This window comes from Mesocricetus auratus, unplaced genomic scaffold, assembly GCF_017639785.1.
Source record: "Mesocricetus auratus isolate SY011 unplaced genomic scaffold, BCM_Maur_2.0 Super-Scaffold_100010, whole genome shotgun sequence".
Lineage (NCBI taxonomy): Eukaryota > Metazoa > Chordata > Mammalia > Rodentia > Cricetidae > Mesocricetus > Mesocricetus auratus.
Genome location: NW_024429194.1, coordinates 12,550,951 through 12,570,053, shown reverse-complemented (window position 1 = coordinate 12,570,053; position 19,103 = coordinate 12,550,951). Strand labels below are relative to the sequence as shown.

The 19,103-nt window shown below is 37.2% G+C and overlaps 1 long non-coding RNA gene across 1 annotated transcript; it reads left to right on the top strand.

The window, feature by feature from the left end:
- Positions 1-2,322: 2,322 nt before the first annotated feature.
- LOC110342225 lies at positions 2,323-18,507 on the top strand. Its single transcript, XR_002384254.2, has 5 exons — positions 2,323-2,600; positions 4,386-4,432; positions 9,982-10,084; positions 13,978-14,122; positions 18,394-18,507. It is a non-coding gene; the product is annotated as an uncharacterized LOC110342225 (long non-coding RNA).
- The last annotated feature ends 596 nt before the right edge of the window (positions 18,508-19,103 follow it).

Sequence of the window (19,103 nt, the reverse complement as noted above, 5' to 3'; positions counted from 1 at the left end):
TCTTCTTTCCTCTATACTGACATTTCTGCAGAGACATACAGAAAACTTAATATTAATCAGAACAAAATGGAAATAATTCTAGTTAGAAATTGATTATTCCACTTTGGAAACATCTGAAATTTTCAAAATCATATTACAGAATGTCATTTTTAGGAGGAATTATTGTTCAGGGAGGGTTGTTTCCATACTGTTAGAGACTATTGACACTTTCTCCGGGACAGTCCAGTTACTAGGACATAAAGGTAGAAAACCCAGCAAATTGTGTCTTCTTGAAGAGTGATAGGGAGGCTGTAAAGTTGTCACTCTTCTCTCCCAAGTGCCTTAAGAAGGACAGGTCACAAATCACACTGGACAGACCAAAATGAAAGTCCACATGTCAAGCTGTGTTGTCTGCTCTCTGTGTTTGAGGACAGAGGAACCCCTTTAAATGACCCATTGATGTGAAGTAATTGGTGTATCTGGATCAACTCATGCAATGTCAGTTTCACTGTATATATACAAACAAAGCAAATTGGAGACAGCAATATGTCTCCTGAAACAGGATTAGTAACAGACAATTGAGAGAATTCTTACTAGTTTATATAAATTGGAAAGGCTCACTATATTTCAAGAAAATGGTATTCATGTATTTATGTTTGTTCATGTATACATTTATAAGTATTTTATTAATTTATTGACAACCACATGCCATGTGTTTTGATAACATTAACCTACTCCTCTTTATAATCCTCCCTGTATTTATAATCCACATCCCCAAATAGCTAACTTCCAGTCCCCTTTTGACAATTTTAGCCAAATGAGACCTATTTGTGCTACTCATAATTCATAAGTTTGTGACACCCCCTGAAGCATGATTAATCTAAGAGGGATCGAGTACTTAAGGTAAGCTAGTATTTCCTTCTCCAGCAGTCATCAACTATCTCCCAAGCTAGAGGTGGGAGCTCATGTGCCCCCACTCCGGTCCATGTTGGAACATAACTAGCTTGAACTAGTACAGGTTTTTGTGCCGGCAACCAGGATGCTTTGAGTTCATGAGTGCAGCAATCTTATCATGTCTTGAAGACACTGTTTTGCTGCTGTTCTGGTCTCTGACTTTTATATCCTTTCGTTATATGATCTTACCATCAAGTTCTCATGGACAACCAAGAGCTATGTCAATAGCTGGTGTTGTTTGGGAATCTCTACGACATCTTTCACCAAAACCTTCAAAGAAGCTATTACTCACCTGTTACTGTTTTTTTTAAGTCATGGCATCTTGGTGAAACATTATTTCCCCTGTGTAGGGTCATCCCACTTAAAGCTGTGTAAACATATGCATGCATACAATATATAAACTTTCTAAAATTCTAGATTTATCTATGGCTCTTCCAAATGACCTCAATATTGATTATTTCTTCCCAATGGTTCCTTTACACTATCTACCCATTCCTTATCCCACGTAAGCCTCCATCTCCATCATTCCCCCTTTCCCCTTCATTTCTACTATCCCCCTTCCTTAGCATCTTCACTTTCCCTCACTGCAAAAAAGTCCTTTCCTGCTTTGATGGATTATGCAATTTCTTCCAGCTAAACCACATACCTAAATATTCAGCTCTCAGACATACATATGAGTAAGACCATGTGATGTTTGTCTTTCTGTGTCTGGGTTAACCCAATACTATAATATTTTTCTGTACTGTCCATTTACTTTCAGATTTTCCAATTTTACTTTTCTTTACTTCTATCGTATAGACGTATTACCTTTTCATTATCCATTCATCAGCCTATATCTAGGCTATAACCATGTCCTAGTTATTATGAATATACCAGCTAAGAATGTGGATGAATGTGTGTTGCTATTATAAGAAATAGAGTGCCTTAGTTACATGCTCAGGAGAGCTACAGATGGGTTATGTAGTTATGTAGTCATTTTTAAAGGTTTCTGAGGAATGGCTACCCATTGGCAGTAATAATTTGCCTCTTGCACCAAAAGTGTATGAGGGTTTTATTCCTTACATCTTTTCCAATATTTGTTCCTTTGTGTACCTTGTCTAAGACAATGTCTTAGATTTCATAGATGTTTTAATTTTCATTTCTGTGAGGGCTAAGGATGGTAACTTTCCAAAATAACTGTCGGCCATTTCAGCCTTTTGTATTTCTTCCTTTTGAAATCATGAGTAACTCCCTTTAATCCAGTTGTTAGTTTACTTTATTTGCTTTTAAATTGAAAATAGATTGTTATTAGAATTCTAGAATTCCATTTCCACAATTGTCTAGCTAAGCCATTATTACTCATCAATCCCATTATGAGTATATAGCATTTTATATTTGGAAGAACTGAGCAAAAAGGAAACACTGCTTTTCTGAGCCCTTTAAAGAAGTCGTTTGCTTTTATAAGCAAAGCATTCAAACATACTGTAACTCAGCACGGGGTCCCAGGAGTTAGTTTCTGTAGTACAGAACTTGGGGAATGTTGAGAGAATTGAGAATTTTTCTTCTCCTAGGATGAGAGCTTCTAACTGGGCGTGAGAGGAAGTGCAAGCTTGGCTGCTGTTACCCTGTGGAGATGATTCCTCTGCCTGGCTGAGTGAGAAGGGCAGGAGGAAAGCACGTGGTTTCAGGTCAGTCTTCTCACCTGTCTGACCACATCCCGGCATATTTTACTGACATATGCTTTCTCATTTTTGATATGCCCCCATAACACTTTGAGAGACTTTAAAAACATGATTTTAAGAATAAATTTTACAACCAGTGAGTTGTAGCACATGCCTTTAATCCTGGCACTTGGTAAGCAGAGGCAGGCTCTGTTAGTTTGAGACCAGCCAGGTCTACATAGTGAGTTCCAGGACTGCCAGAACTGTTACACCAAGAAACCCCATCTCAAAAAAAAGCACATAATAACAACAATGACAAGAAAAATAATAATAATGATTTTCACACATGGGCATAAGTATTCATGAGTGTGTAAGAATGTTAGGCTTGTAGGGCCATGAATTCAAGGCCATCTAACATGACATGGAGAGACCCTGCCTCAAAAGCTAGTGCATACACACACACACACACACACACACACACCAAAAACAAACAAAAGAAACAAAAAATGACTTTGCAGTGGGATCATTAGCACTGTCACACTGGAAACTGATCCTTTTTCATACAGATAAACTTAAAAGTTATTACATTAGTTAGTTACTTAATTGTGTAGTATGTGGGTGTGTTTGAGCACAAGAACAGACTTATGCCATGACACATGTGGTGGAGTGGTGAAAGGACTGTAAGTGGGAGCTTGTTTTCCTTTTCAGCTATGTGGGTGTTAGAGACGGAACTCAGAGCTTGGTGCCAAAGGTCTTCACAAACTGAATCATCTACTGAGCCCACATAAACTTCAGAGTGGTTTCATTTTCAGCTATGCAAAGAATACCAATGTCTTAGAGAGTACCTCAGCTACATAGCTCTTTCCAAAAATAGCCAAACTATGTCCTTCCTTCTTATCTAACTCTACTCTGGGGGTGCAGCGCCGTTCAAAGTCATTGTTTAATATTTAAATGGCATAAACTCTTCAATAAAATATACCAGCTTTAAATGTTATGTCGCTATTGTTTAAGACATCTCAAATAGTCATTGAACTGTCAAGTTGTAGTTTGAAGGACAAGTTACTCGTAAGTTTGCATCTGTCTCATTATGACTCAATATTACTTAAACCCAATGGCCTATTCTCAGTATTCTTTTGTCCTGACCTATTCAAAGTGTGTGCTAGAAGTTTCTTGCAGAAACACAGTGGCATTTTCCTTCCGAATCTCCAAATCTGGGCTTTCTTTGGCATTTATGGCTACTCCTTCTCAGTCAGCTTTGCTTTATGTGACTCATTTTCCTGACCTGAAATCATTACCTGAAATCAGTTCCAAAAGTTAAGACATTTGAAACATACTTTTCTGGGCATTATTAAGCCTATTCTAGCTTTTTTACAGGTCATATGTCCTTAAATGCTGTTTATACAATGATGATTCTCAGATCTTTGCTAGCAGTTAGACTATTGTCTAAGTGTGTACATCTAAGACACCTGCTTGCAGTTGTTAATGGGAATTTTGAAACTCATGCAAGGCTGAGATTCTAGACTTCCATTATCAATTCTTCCCTGGAATCTACTTTCTCACAGATTCCTTTACCTTGGAAATGTTAGCACCTTACTGTGCTTAAGAATTTTGTCCTTACCTATGTTGTTTAAACTCATATTCACAATTTATTCACATTTGTTCACATGGTGTGATAGTTAGCTCACATATCAACTTGACTGGCCTGAGCTTGCTGAGATAACTGGTAAATGGTTTTTACTGCTGCGTTTTTGAGTGTTTTTAGTAGAGATGAGCATTTATATTGGTGAGTTGTAAAGAATTTTCTACTTTCAGCACAGACCCAATGTGGATCCAAAGAGAGCCACACAAGAGGAGGGATGGTGAGTTAACCTTTTCCTGACACTCATCTCTTCCTACTCTAATGCTGAAGCTGCATGTTCTCTGACCTCTCATCTCCATGACTTATACCACTGGCCCTTCAGTGTGGAGCTCAGGTTTGGAGTTAACACAGGAACTCATCTGTTTTTGAGGCTTTCAGTATCATAAGAGATTATGACCAAGCTTCTCTGGTTTTGTAGCTAGCAAAATACATCCATGTTAACATAAGAACACATTTTACACTTTTTGACAAAATATTTAGATATACAAATAAATAAATATGTATATTTATGGCTGGTAAATTTACATTTGTATTTTTAGGGATAGATCTAGAAATATCCCTATTTGTCTACCTATATGTGTGAATGCAAATATATATATGCATTTATATGTTAAATGAACAGATTTACATACAAATTCTTATATATTTATGTATTCTATTTTCTTTGTTTCTCTGTGTCTATATTTTTCTGTTTTTGTCGCTCTATATGTCTCTGTGTGTGTGTGTGTGTGTGTGTGTGTGTGTGTGTGTGTGTGTGTCTTTTCTCCAAACCGGTTCTTTTGCTCCGAAAAAACACCCGTGTAATATACTTCCCTTGAAATACATTCAAAGTATTGTTCATATTTCATCACTGTGCTGGCTAGCATCAAAGACTTTAAGCTACCATAGTTCTTTCAGATGACTGTAGCAGACTTTTATATTGTCTTTAGCAATGAATGGAGGACAGTCTTACATATGATAATTATGAATTTTATGTGTGAAGATTTTTTAAGAAAAAAATAGTCATATGTTTTCTTTCAAGAACCTAGAAGAATAATATGTAAATGGCATAAAACAATCTTTGAAGTTTCAATAAGGTCTGGAATTGCAATATTTACATAAAATAGGAATCTGTACATGGAGACAGGCACAGGCAGAAGGAAAAAGACATGGAGATACAGGTAAGGCAGAAGCAGTGAGAAAAAAGAATATTTGAGGATTCCAGGGGCTAGGGTATGTGGCATACTACAGATTTAACTGTCGGAACTCAGAAGGAACTATCCTCATTGATATCTCAGTATTAGATTCATACCTTTGGAAGCGTGACTACAGAAATTTTGCTGTCACTCAGTGTACAGCAAATCTGTTTTTCTTTTTTTATTTAAATTAGAAACATGCATGCTTCAAATGTTAATCCCAGCTCCCCCCTTCTCCCTCCCAGCTCCACCCCCACGCTCCACCCCTAGCCCAATCCCCACATCTTTCCCCAGGGAGGGTGAGGCCCTCCTTGGGGGGATCTCCGGAGTCTGTCATTTCATCAAGGGCAGGACCTAGGCCCTTCCCCATGTGTGCAGGCTGAGAGAGCATCCCTCCATGTGGAATGGGTCTAAAGTTCATGCATACACTATGGTGAACAATAATCTACTACCCAAGGCCCCAGAGATTTCTGAGGCCTCCTCACTGACACTACATTCATGGAGTTTGGATCAGTCCCCTGTTGGCCTCTTAGCAATCAGTCTGGGATTCAAGAGCTCCCCCCTTGTCCAGTCATCTGTCTTTGTGGGGTTCACCAGCATGGTCTTGACCCCTTTGCTCATCACTCCTCCATCTCTGTCACTGGCCTGCAGGTCAGTTCAGTGTTTAGTTGTGAGTATCTGTGTCTGTTTCCATCAGTCACGGGATGAATGTTCTAGCAAAGTTCACATTGTGTCTCTGCTTAATATCTTGTCTTTCCCCACCAAATAAAATGCTTTAGAATTTTTCTGTAAACTTGAGTGTAAAAGAGGTTCGTTAGTATATAATTACACTATATAGTGATTTTGAGATATGCTATTAGTAAGTTCTGCTTTAGAGCCTGTCTACAATGTCCTCTGACACAAGTAGTTAGGTAGGTTTATAGTACCAGGCAGGAGGTCTCTCATATTGAATGAGCCTTCACTCCAAATAGATAGTTGTTGGTTAATGTAGTGTTAGTGACCTTGGGTTACCTATCCTAAAGTGGTGTATCAATAACACAACTCTTCTATTTTTAAGCTAAAGGAACATTGCAGAAGAGGAGATGGGAAGGCTGGTAAGAGCTAATGAACCATGATCCATGTTACAGAATGTACCCTGTAGACATAATAAGGAAGCTACATTCAAGATATCTCAGAAACATGATTTCTAGACAATACCTACATAATGATGCCCCACTCAACATGCCAACATGTATGGGGTGAAGTTCACAAGGCTTTAACCCTAGGTGAAAAACTATAGGCTCTCAATAGTTACTATGGGAGGAAGAATTGATTTTCTCCTGGGACAATAGGTAATCCACCCCCAAGTGATCAATCTTAAAACTATGAACATACACATATGAAAAAAAGTAAATGAATGTGTGTGTATGTGTGTGTGTGTCACATTAATAGCTACAGAAGTCTTGAATATAATAGGGTGTGGGTGAGCACTGAGGCAGGCAGTGGGAGAGGTGGAATTGATGCAAATACATCCTGATGTATAAAATTTTCAAGAGAAAATACTATTTTAAAGCAAAATGGAACAAAACACAAAGTGTTTAGGAGTATCTATGCATGTGCACCTCTGACCCTTGCCTCTTGTCTCAATATCTGCTATTCTCTCCTTTCTCACTTGGGTTCTGCTGCCCTGTGGCCCTCCTCCCTTGTTATTTTTACTGTTAGAAATATCCTGTCCTAGACCCCCTGAATCTGGGTGTCAGTGAGGAGGCCTAGGTAATCTATTGAGCCTTGGGCAGCAGATTAGTACCCATCCCAAGTATACACACGGACTTTGGACTCCCATAGAACAATGTGAGGTGCACTCTCACCCTGAACTCTTGGGGAAGGATCTAGGCCCTGCCCTATATGAAATGACAGACTATGGACACCCCCATGGAGGGCCTCACCCTCCCTGGGAGAATGAGGGGATAACGGGGGGGGGGTTGGGGGGAGGGCACGGGAGGAGGGGAGGGAAAGCAAGAGGGACCTGGAACTGACTTGTGAAGCAACCTTGTTTCTTATCTAAATTTAAACTGGAAAATAAAATAAAATTAAAAAATTAAAAAAAAAAGAAATATCCTGTCCTTCCAAATCTGCAGGAATTCAAGTATCCCCTCCTCAGATATATTCACATCACTAGATAATGAGAAGCTTTTGCCATTTTTCTGTTTATAACCACTGTCTTAAAGGTGATTTATTGACCCATGGGCTTCTCAGAAGCTTAAAGTGATAAAAAGAATCCAACCATCTCAAAAGTGATAATCCCTGTTTTACCCATGTAAAAGTGATGTTGCAGAATCAACCACTGCTGTCAAAAAAGGTAGAGGCAAAAAGGTGAAGACAGAGAATTATGATTTCTGTGATCATATGCAAATCAAGTTTATGGTTCACATGGAGAAGTTAAAGCTCTAGACACTTAGCATGTTAGTAAAGAAAAACACAGCTGAAAGCATGTAGTACTCAGAATGAAGTCTTAATAAAACCTATGGTCACCACATTCATCAATGTGACATTGCAAAACAATATATAAAGTATCGTTACAATAAGCTCAGAAATGTGTGTGAATTAATAGTCCCAGAACTTTTAACCAAGGAGCAGTGAAAATGTAATAAATATAGATATTCTACAAATAAGTTTAGAGATTTGGGAATCCACATCTTAAAATTATCAAAAATGCTAAATATAGCATGGGAAAATAAATTCAGCCACAGATTGTTGTAGATTTAAATTTACCACTGTAACACTTCTAGGTAATAGCCTAGTAGAAAATGTTACTTACAAGTTTGTGCAACACCCAAATCCTGATTAAAGAAAGCATGAACAAATTACACTTACTTAAAAATAATTTTCTTCCCTGTGAAATAGACTGTGAAGAAATGAAAAACAGGTCATAATCTGGGGTGAAATATTCAGGAAGGATAAATCTGATAACAAACTCTTATGAGACATACAAATAACCCACAGGACTCAATAAGAGAACCAATTTCAAATTAGAAAATGAACCAAAAACCTTAACAGATATTTCATCAACTAACACATAAAATCTAGTACACATACAGCATCCAGTACTCTTAAGAGCATGAGGGAATAAAACTCTCCTCCATTACTGATGGGAGTCTAAATTGTAGTGTTACGTGGGCAGACATCTTGGCAGTTTTATTTAAAAATAGATATATATTAAACAAGTAAAAAAGCAATTATACTATTTAGTATTTTCCCAAAGGAATTTAATACTTATGTTCATAAAAACATGTACCTACAGCAGTTTGGGTTTTTCCTGAGATTACAATATAATTAAATTTCTCTATTCCCCTTACTACTTGCCATGACTCCCATAATTCTTCCCCACTCTCCAAATTTATGGCCTTTTTCCATTAATTGTTAAGGCATGCATGGATGCATATGTATATTCCTATATTTTCCTAAGTGTAAGTTGTTCAGTCAGCATAATACAGTTTAACTCTGAGTTTTCAGAGCTGACCATTTGGCCATGGACACCCAATTGGTGAGCTCTTCCCAGGCGAGGACCACCTCTCCACTGCCCAACTTTCATCAATTGGCTACTGAACCTGTGAAGAAGATCTGCACTTTTCCTGAACATGTTGGCATCTCTGTGGGTATCAACCCTGTTTAGGTCTCATTAGGGCAGTCATGTTGGTAAGACTCTGTGCATGCAATTTATGAAGTTTCTGGAAACTCATTCTAATAGCAAATTGTGAGATCCTTTTAAAATATTTTTACCCCTGCTTCTCCAACTTTGTTTGAGTCTTCGGTGAATGACCATTTCATAGATATATTCGCCCATAACAGTTTTATTCATAAGTGCCCAAGATGTAATCCACTAAAGTGCCCTACAATAGATGAGTGGATAAATCAATTACTTACATAGGAGCTACCACACAGTAGTGATAAGAAAACAGCCATCAGGCCATGAGAATATATGGAGAAAAAATAAGGGCATATTAGTATTTTAAATAAGACCAGCTGTGGGACCCAAATATATATTGCTGAAAATGTCTAAAATTCAGAAGACAACAGAAAGATAAATTACTACAGGAGTTATGGTACAATATATAAGTATAACACACAATTTTCAGGGATGTAAAGTAGCCTTTATGGTGTATTGTATATACCTGACTGATCATTAGTCTATTTTTGTAGACAGCAAAACCCTCAGAGTGACTTTGATATAAAATATGGATTTTGCATGATGATATATCAATATTCACATGTTATTTGTACCAAATGAACATCTTGGGTAGAAAACATAGGGAATGGAGGAGGCTTTACATAGGAAGAAGCAGTCATACTCTTAGGACTGCTCTGAAATGACAAGCATAATTTCTATATTTACAGTACTTGCTCTCTCCATAGTCTTCTGAAAGCACAACCAGCAAAGAAGTGGTTGTGTTTTGTTTGCGGCTAAACTCTCAATTCCAATAGCAGAAATGCATAGAAGTCTCTCATATCTATATATTGAATACATGTGTAAACTCCTTTTATTTTGTGTTCCTATATTATTGATCATCTACTGTCGCTGGAGTTTATGTTAACATACTTTTCTAATTACCACCAGGTATGATTCTTTTCAATAGATCAAATGGCTCTGTTTTTGCTGATTTTTAAAGGATTGCTGCAATGAACAGTGAATCCCTATATCCAGATGTGTGCAAACACAGGTATGTGGCACCTATAGCATTCTTTGAAAATAAATTTTTGAGGGGGAATTTGTATACATTTTCTAATTCGGGTGCCATTTTATCTTCAGTTTCTTCTCCTATCTACGTTCCTTGTAAAAAGATTGTAAGCAGTAATGGCAGACAGTATTTATTGTTTTGTTTGGAACTATTTTGAAAAATTTGTTCAGGGGCACACATTGCATTTCCAAACACATTTTTCTTGAAAGAAGAAACTGTAAATAGGCAGTACCACCAAATTGCTCTGTCAACTCCTTGTATAACTATAAAGAAAAAATAATGCTATTTTTATTGCTATTCTTTTTGTAGATCTGATATGATGGATACTAGGTAAATATGTTATTACTAAAGCCAGGCACAGTTGACTATTTGAAATATCCCTATTCTTTGTCAGGGTTTTGGATTCCAGTGCTGATTATTATACTGATTTTGTGGCTAATAATCCTCGCAATATATTTTTTCCACCATTCTCCTTGTCCTTGTGTCTCTTTTATTCTAATACAAATCACTGGCATACTTTAGAGTCACAACTTCCAAAATGTAGATCCTTGTAAGTCTCTCAGGGTGTGCCTGCACAAACATTCAGACTGTCTAAGGATAATAGCACTATCTTATTATTTCATGGTGTGAATAAAAAGATGAAAACACATAGAAAATAGCAGCTAAAGATTGGAAGCCAATTTCTAATAGCTTAATTCTTACAAAGATCTGAAATTTTCAATGTAACTCAAAAAATCTGTCCCTTACACAGAAAATTGAACAATAGGTCACTTTTAGAAAAGTTGGTTATTTTAACCAATTCTTAAATTTGTGTGTCATCATGTGCATTTCTTAGAATATGATGCAAATCTTTTTTTGATAGCCTAGACAGTGTTTTTAACAAGAGCATTTTCCAGGGTGAACTCTGAATTATTTTTCAATGCTCATCTTTATGTGCCTTTGACAGTCCCTCAAACCTGAATTCTAGAGTCTTCAAAATGCTGTTTTTTTTCTTTTGTTCTAGGGAAAAAGTTGCAAGTGTGCAATTTTCCATACCCATATGCATTATTCTCATGTGTAATTTGAAAAATGTTTAATTAAAAATGTATTGATAGGTGTATTTGCCTATGACTATGCCTGTGCACCATGTTTGAACATGGTATGAGAGCCACTGGGACTGGAATTAAGGGCAGATATGAGCAGCCATGTGGATTCAAGAAATTGAATCTTGAAAGTGCAACCAGTTTTCCCAATTACTGAACCGTCTCACTAGCCCTTATGTGTGAGTTATAAATGCTTGGTGACAGTGGTAGCAAAATAGAAGTGATATTATCATTACTATCTGGGAATATATTATGCTAGAAATTTCACTTAGAGGTGAAATTAGATAAAAAAAAGTCTACTGAGAAGTAGAAGATAGAAGTGCGTAGTTTCAAAATCAATAACAGAGATCACTCCTCGGATATCTCTGAAATTCCTAAAGAGAATTTGAGAGGCTAAAGGAAGGAGGCCAGGTGCAGAGAGTTTTTGGGTGTTGTTGATGAAGAACTTTGACTCTCATCACTGCTGCCTAAAGGTGAAACCAGATGTAGTCGGACACGACTTTAATTCCATTGCTTAGGAGGCAGAGGCAGGGAAATCTCTGTGAATCAAAGCCAGCCAGAGCTACATAGTGAGACACTGTCTATAGATACATAGATAGATAGATAGATAGATAGATAGATAGATAGATATAGTAGGACAGGGTTCTCCCTTATAATTTTAGTAACTATTTGCCTTCCCTTCAGAAAGGCAATTCTGGGGCTTCGATTGTGCTGTAGCAATGGTGAAAGTTCTCTGCCTTTACAATAGTGGCCCCATTATCTGTATGATGCACAGTCAACCATCTCAGTGAAGAATGAACGCAAACTTCTGTCCAAACTCCTGCTGCATTAAAAAGTGGGTGAACACTTTGCTAACAGAGGAGGCCAGTGCAGTAACTCCTGGGATAAGCTATACAGTACCCAACTGGGTGAGATTTGACATAGCCCCTTCTGCCAGGATGAGAGGGTCTTTGACATGGTCTCTGAAAGGTGTATGTTTCAAAAACCCCAGAATCTGATTATAGGTCTCAAGTAGTCCTCAAAAACACAGGTATTAAGGAAAGTCTGAATAGTTTATTGATCTGTTTTCAAAGAAAGATATCTGTCTTAAATACTAGGCCTAGAAGCTAACATTTATGAGTTGATTACACATTCTTCTTTCCATCTCTACTTTTCATTTTTTAATTCCACCATGGATCACTCAGAACTGGTGAGTTTAGTTTGCAGTAACAAACATTTCCTAAATGTTAATTGCTTAATAGTAAAAAAAATTTTCACATACATTCCATGTATCCTTTACATGGTTTTGGAGTTTATACTCCTTTCAGTCTTTTGTAGACTAATATTAAAAGAGAGAAGCCTGCATAATTATTGTTCAAAGGACTCAGGATGATTTTACATTAACAATTAATTGCCAACAGTTCCACTCACATCTCCTAGAGTCTATTCATAATGCCTAGCTAAAACACTATTCCAGAAAAAACAGTCAAACCACATATATAGATTATTTAGATAAAAATTACTTGAAAAGCATCACTAATAATAACAATGCCAGGTCCTACTCTCCATGCACACACATGTACATGTACACATAACAAACAGAGAGATAGATAGATAAATATATAGACAGACAGACAGACAGACAGACAGACAGACCGATAGCTAGAGAAGACTGACTGTGCATGCTTTTAATGCACGGTCAACTCCATTCTTAACAGATAGAATACCAAACTCCATCCCAATTTAGAGACCTGGTGTGATGACTGACAGATGTTAAGCCTGGTATGTATCTTCTTAACCCAGAGGGCCATGAACAAAGGATCCTGCTATGACAGCACCCAGACACAAAGCTGCAGACAATTTCTTTAACCTCATTTGGAAAATATCTTGTCTGATGTCAATTGAGAACAGTTTTTTAAGGTTCCTTATCCTGATGATACAAATAAATGAGGCGTTTGCTTAATCTACCCTGTGCTTCATAATCCTGTCATTTTGTGGTCCCGGAATCCTTCCAGTGCTCCTTTCCACTGTCCTCTGTTAACATCTAACTATATAATTGAGAAATGTTGCTCCTGTGGTATGTCTGTTTCAGCATATATCAGCATATATCAGCATATCTCTTGCCATTGTGCAATGGGAACATAAAACGTACTTTGCTTTAGGACTCTTCTTCCCTTATAAATTCATTGTAAGTTGTGTATTGTGATTCATGTGTATAATTCCAGAACCGGGAGCTGAGAAATATGTATGGATGTACATTCCAGGCCAGCCTAGTTTACAGAGTGAGGCCCAGACCTAAAAGAGAAAAGGAACGACACATCTGTTAGGAGCACAAAGGTCTTTGAGTTCACAGATAAGCACTAGGGAAAAGAGGAATGTTAAACACACAGGGTTTTCTCTTCACAAGAAGATATATATAATAACTTTTTTGCCCAGAAGGCTGGACATGGAGGTAGTTAATAGCCAAGACATACCTGCCCCCATCCTGACCCTTACAAACCAGTCAAAGGTAGGTAATATACTAGTGACCTTTGTGCTATTTGTATGACTGAGACAATGCCGCATCACTTCCCCCAAGGCCCTTCAGATAACCCATCTTCAAAAAGGGGTGGCAAATACTCTGATGAGTTTCAATGTCACTATGCCTAAAGTTTTATTGTGTGCGTGGGATGGTGTTACACCATGAAACTATTTTCCAGATTGTACTGTATTTAAATATGCCTAAATAAACTTACTAGTGTCAGACTCTAAAATTTGGAAAAAACAATTGCTACTGAGACATGTTGAGCCAGCCCTCCTCCTTGCCTCAAACAGATCATTCCTGGGCTGACCACGGCATTGGCAGAAAAGCCCACAGGACTGACTGCAGTATGGGCATCTCCGGTTTCTGCGGAGATACCACATGACTGGATTGTCTTCTAGCTCTGAGTCATGCTGCCCAAAGTAGTAGTTCAGCACGGTAAGTTCAATGTTGTCTGTGCTGCAAACTTGGCCAGATTACTTTTCAGTTTTAGTTAAGATGTGAAAAGTGTGGTTCTGATTTGGTTCCTTCCTGCAAGATGGAAAGCCTGAGGAACACTCTTTTACTCAAGTCATCCTCAGTTCAAATGTTCACCACTAAGGCATTTGCATCATTCAGCTCCCGAACTTCAGCCGTTCACCGACTCTCCTGTTTCTTCCATCATTTATATAAAGGGCATTTCTTTTTTATTTTTATATAAATTAGAAATAATCTTATTTTATATATCTATCACAGTTCCCTGTCTCTCCTCCTATTCTCCCGTACCCCGCACAGATCCCCATTCCATCCCTCTTCTGCTCCATAGAGAGGGTGAGGTCTTCTATAGGGGATCATCAAAGTCTGTCTCATCATCTGGGGAAGGGCCTAGGCTCTCCCCCATGTGTCTAGGCTGAGAGGGTATCCCTGTATGGGGAGTGGGCTCCCAATGTCCCAATTTTACACTAGGTAAAAATGCTGTTCCATTACAAGGGGACCCATAGACTGTCCAGGACTCCTAACTGACATCCATGTTCAGGGGTTCTGGATCAGGCCTACCCTGGTTTTTAAGCTGTCAGTCTGGGAACCATGATCTCACCCTTGCTCAGATCAACTGTTTCTATGGGTTTCTCCAGTCTGGTCTTGACCCCTTTGTTCATCACTCCTCTCTCTCAGCAACTGGATTCCAGGAGTTTGACTCAGTGTTTAGCTGTGGGTGTCTGCTTCTGCTTTCATCAGCTACTGGATGAAGGCTGTAGGATGGCATATGAGATAGTCATCAATTTCATTATTGGAGAAGGACATTTAAGGTAGCCTATCAACTATTGCTTAAAGTATTAGTTAGGATCAACCTTGTAGATCTCTGGACATTTCTATAGTGCCAGATATCTCTTTAAACCTATAATGGCTGCCTCTATTAAGGTATCCGTTCTTAATGTTTGTTTTCTGGTACTGGCAATAAAACTCAGATCCTAGCTATAACCAGGAAGATACTCTCCCTGCAAACTACACATCCACTCCCTATTCTTCTGCTAGTTCTGCTGGAAAGTCATCTTTTCCCAAATGACAGTGCCTTTTAAGTGTTTTCCAGCTTTTGATAACTCACACTGATAATTGTTTTTGTTTGTCTTTTTATTTTCAGCCTTTCCCTTCAAGGCACACATTCCTCAAGTAAAAACTCAAATTATCTTTGACTTCTTTCATATTTTTCTAGAATCCAGTATGAGTATGTTCCTTGCTTATTACCTGGTCTGTTAAACATCCCCATTTAGGTTAGAGTAGTGGTGTGTGTGTGTCTGTGTGTGTCTCTGTGTGTCTGTGTGTGTGGTGTTATTTTGCAGTATTCTTCTATGATTAGGAAATGTATTTCATCACTCTATCTAAAAGAGACTGCATGATGCCTCCATACTATAATACTGTGTCATAAAATAACTCATGAACCTTCCACCTTGCTGACTATTGGTCAAACTGTTGACAGGGTTTCACATAGTCACATAGTATCCATAAATAAATAACTAGGCATAAAACACGTCAATTAATGATTTGAATAGCAATGTTGCTAAGCATGCTTGGTAAAAACAGAAAGATGCTGACAACAACCTGTGAAATCACAAGCAGCCAGCTAGATGTAGACCCAGCTAGATCTGACTTAAAATTATTTTGATATTTGCCTCATTTTATTGCCCATCCTAAATCTAAATTGTGATGCTGTTTGCTGACTTGAGATGTCATTGGTCTATCTAATAGTGGGGAGAAAATACTTGATCCCTCTACAATTTCATTTGATAGCCCACTAGAAATATTTTAAAAGTAACTGAGAGACAAGTAGATTCACATATTGTTGACTAGAACAATGTTTGATTCAGTTACCATCTCATGACCAACATCACCATCATAATCACCCAGGCTTGTATTTGTGAAAGAATTGAGTTGGAAAGTTTTTTGGTAAAACTTTCCTGGTGGTCATCAACAATTTTAAGATAGAGTACTGCTAGGGACAACCCTAGTAAACTGACATTTCCTTTGATTTAAAGCACCAGATAAAAGTTTATTAGTGTTGTACCTAGCAGAATTTTATTTTCCTGATTTGATCAATGAAGAATAATGTAATTATAGATAAGACTTCAGGAATATTATCATTACTTTCTTAATGGAAAACCATATCATCTACTTTACTATTTGTTGTTCAAATAGCTAAAAACAAGTCTATTTTCCTGAAGTACCTATGCTACTAGAAGTACTACTTACTTGAAAACGAAGCCAAAATATCTGTGATCAGTTAGCTAATCTCTTTGACATGAAAGTGAAGTGTGTGAAGGTCATAATTTCAGAAAGGTTTTAACTTATAGAGATAACTTCAAGTAAAATATTTTAGGAGAAGCTTTGTGTTAATATCATGTTTTCTGCAAAAAAAGATGCTTCTGAATCCCTAATTCTTGGCTCCTCTTTCTTAGCATTCGACATTAAAAACCAAACCAATTTGTAATTGAAAGTTTCAGTCTCTAACATATTCTTAAAGGTCAAGTTTCCCTTTTGTGTTCCTAGATTTATCTGTTTTCTAGATGCTAGCAATCTGTGGTAATCTTCACAATGTAAACTAGCTGATTTATATGTATTTTCCTGAAAATGACCATTAATTCATGGTGAAAATAAAGCCTGATATTACTAGTGATAGAAACAGACTGAGTAAATTATGACACTAATTATGTCTTAGGATATAATATAACATACTGAAAGAGTACACAAAGTCTTGTTATTACAAATATACTAGTACAAAATAGGTATATGTTATTCACTGGGTGTATGATACAAATATTAGAGATAATAGGATTTAGTGAAGGAAGCCTTAGCATGAAGAGAGAACTGACTTTGTGTTTACTTGAAAGACAAGAAAAAGCAATTTTGACATGTACTGTGTGGTTTTGGTTTTTTGTGTATTTTCTTTTTCTATGCATAGAAAATTCTAAACTCTTTGGGTAGCAGTTGGCAAAGGTTCATTTTCCTTCACTGGTGTCCATAACGGAATTGAATAATTACAATTTGTCCTACCATCTGAGTCCCTCTCTGACATTTGGCTGCCTCTGCCCTGCTGTTCATTTATGCTTAAGTTTGTACCTGCTCATTAACTGATTTGTCCTAAAAATAACTTTGAAAGTCCCAGATCCTGAGCTGTAAGTAGTTAGCCTACACTGCTAAGGTTATAAAATCAGCATCTGGCTTGGGCTCAAAAAGCTGACTCTGTTCTCATTTTTAACGCAAAGAAAAGAAATGTATATTGGAACCAGTTTCTAATTAGCTCTAAAAACGGTATAACACTGAGGGCTATCACAGAGGATGTGTCTCATTGTACTGAAGAATTTGTCACTTTATTCCCAGCTTCAGAATTCATTACAACCACTTTTGTTTTAGATAAGTGGTGATAGCTACTGAATGTCTTAACCACAAAATATAAAGCCAATCAGGCACAGTAGTGTTGTATCTTACTTAAATGTTTTTATGAAGGAAATGTTTTTGCATTTCATGGAAAAAACTTACCTAGTTACCTGCTTGAAGCCATTTTAAATATGTCAGGATCCCTGCACTGAGTACACTGGAATTTAATTACTCACAGGTTAAGATGAACTATTTCTTCCTTTTTTAAAACAAAAGATTATACAATATCAATTTCATGTATGCAAAGAATTTAAGAGACATTTCCCATTTCCTACATACTCATGTAAATGAAGACAGATAATTGCATTTGTGTGATGCAAAAAAGTTTACTCTATAATTTGAAGATTACCAGTAATTATTTATATTGATAAAACATATTACTAATTAAGTATTGTGGTAGAGGTAGAGCACAAATGTAAAGAATTGAAAATATTGGAGTTTATAACTAAATTAATTTTTTTTATTTAATAGCACTTTGGTCCTACTAATGTGTCACATAATTTAACTTGTACAATTCATTATTCTTATACCATCTTTTATTCAAAAAATACATAAGATGTTTCTCATGATGCTTCTGCTTGGTAGCACAAAACTTCACAACTATAATGTAGGCAGGAGCTCTTTCCAAACTGAAATTTTGTGTGAGTAGTTTAACTTGGAGATCATCCCATATCAACACATATATTTATAGAACTTGATAGCATGAATATATTGTTATTTAAATAGCCTACTGATAAATATGTGTGTTAGTGTCTGTCTAGTCCACTTACAGGTCTCCTTGTTTCTTCCCTGCAACTAAGCCTTTCTTATCAAAGCAGCATGTGCCACACATTTTCAGGTGAGTTGCTGCTGCACCTTATGCTACCACGATTTCCTATTTTAAGCAAGAAACCACTGTCTTTGGAGTTCCTAGAACACAAGGTATATTCTCTATAGAGCTCTGAGAAAGGAGGTGGGAGAGGTTGTATGGAGCTGTCTGAGAGAGGTTGAAGGGAGGAAAGAGAGGTAGGGAACATGACACATTTTATTTCAATTCAAATATTTGAAAAAAATCTAAATTATTTCTCATGAACTTTTTCTTCATGGTCACCTTTATCTAACATCCATTGTATTTGACATCTACCTTTTTACTGTATAAAATATTTTACGCAGTTTATACAGTGCTTTCTATGGACTTGTGCAGGCTTTGGAATTTTCAGTGAAGAAGAAGTTATCCTGGTTATCATTTGCTTTAAATCTAACATCTAGTTTTGAGTGAGTACATACCATGTTTGTCTTCCTGGATCTGGATTACTGCACTCAGGATGACTTTTTTCTAGGTTCATTCATTTACCTGTGATTTTCATGAGATCATTTTTTTCTCTGCTGAGTAGTACTCCATTGTGTAAATGTTGGTTAAGTGGCGTCTAAGTTGTTTCCAGGTTCTGGCTATTAAAGATTGCTGTGATTAACAGTTCTCTCTCTCTCCCTCCCTCCCTCCCTCCCTCCCTCCCTCCCTCCCTCCCTCCCT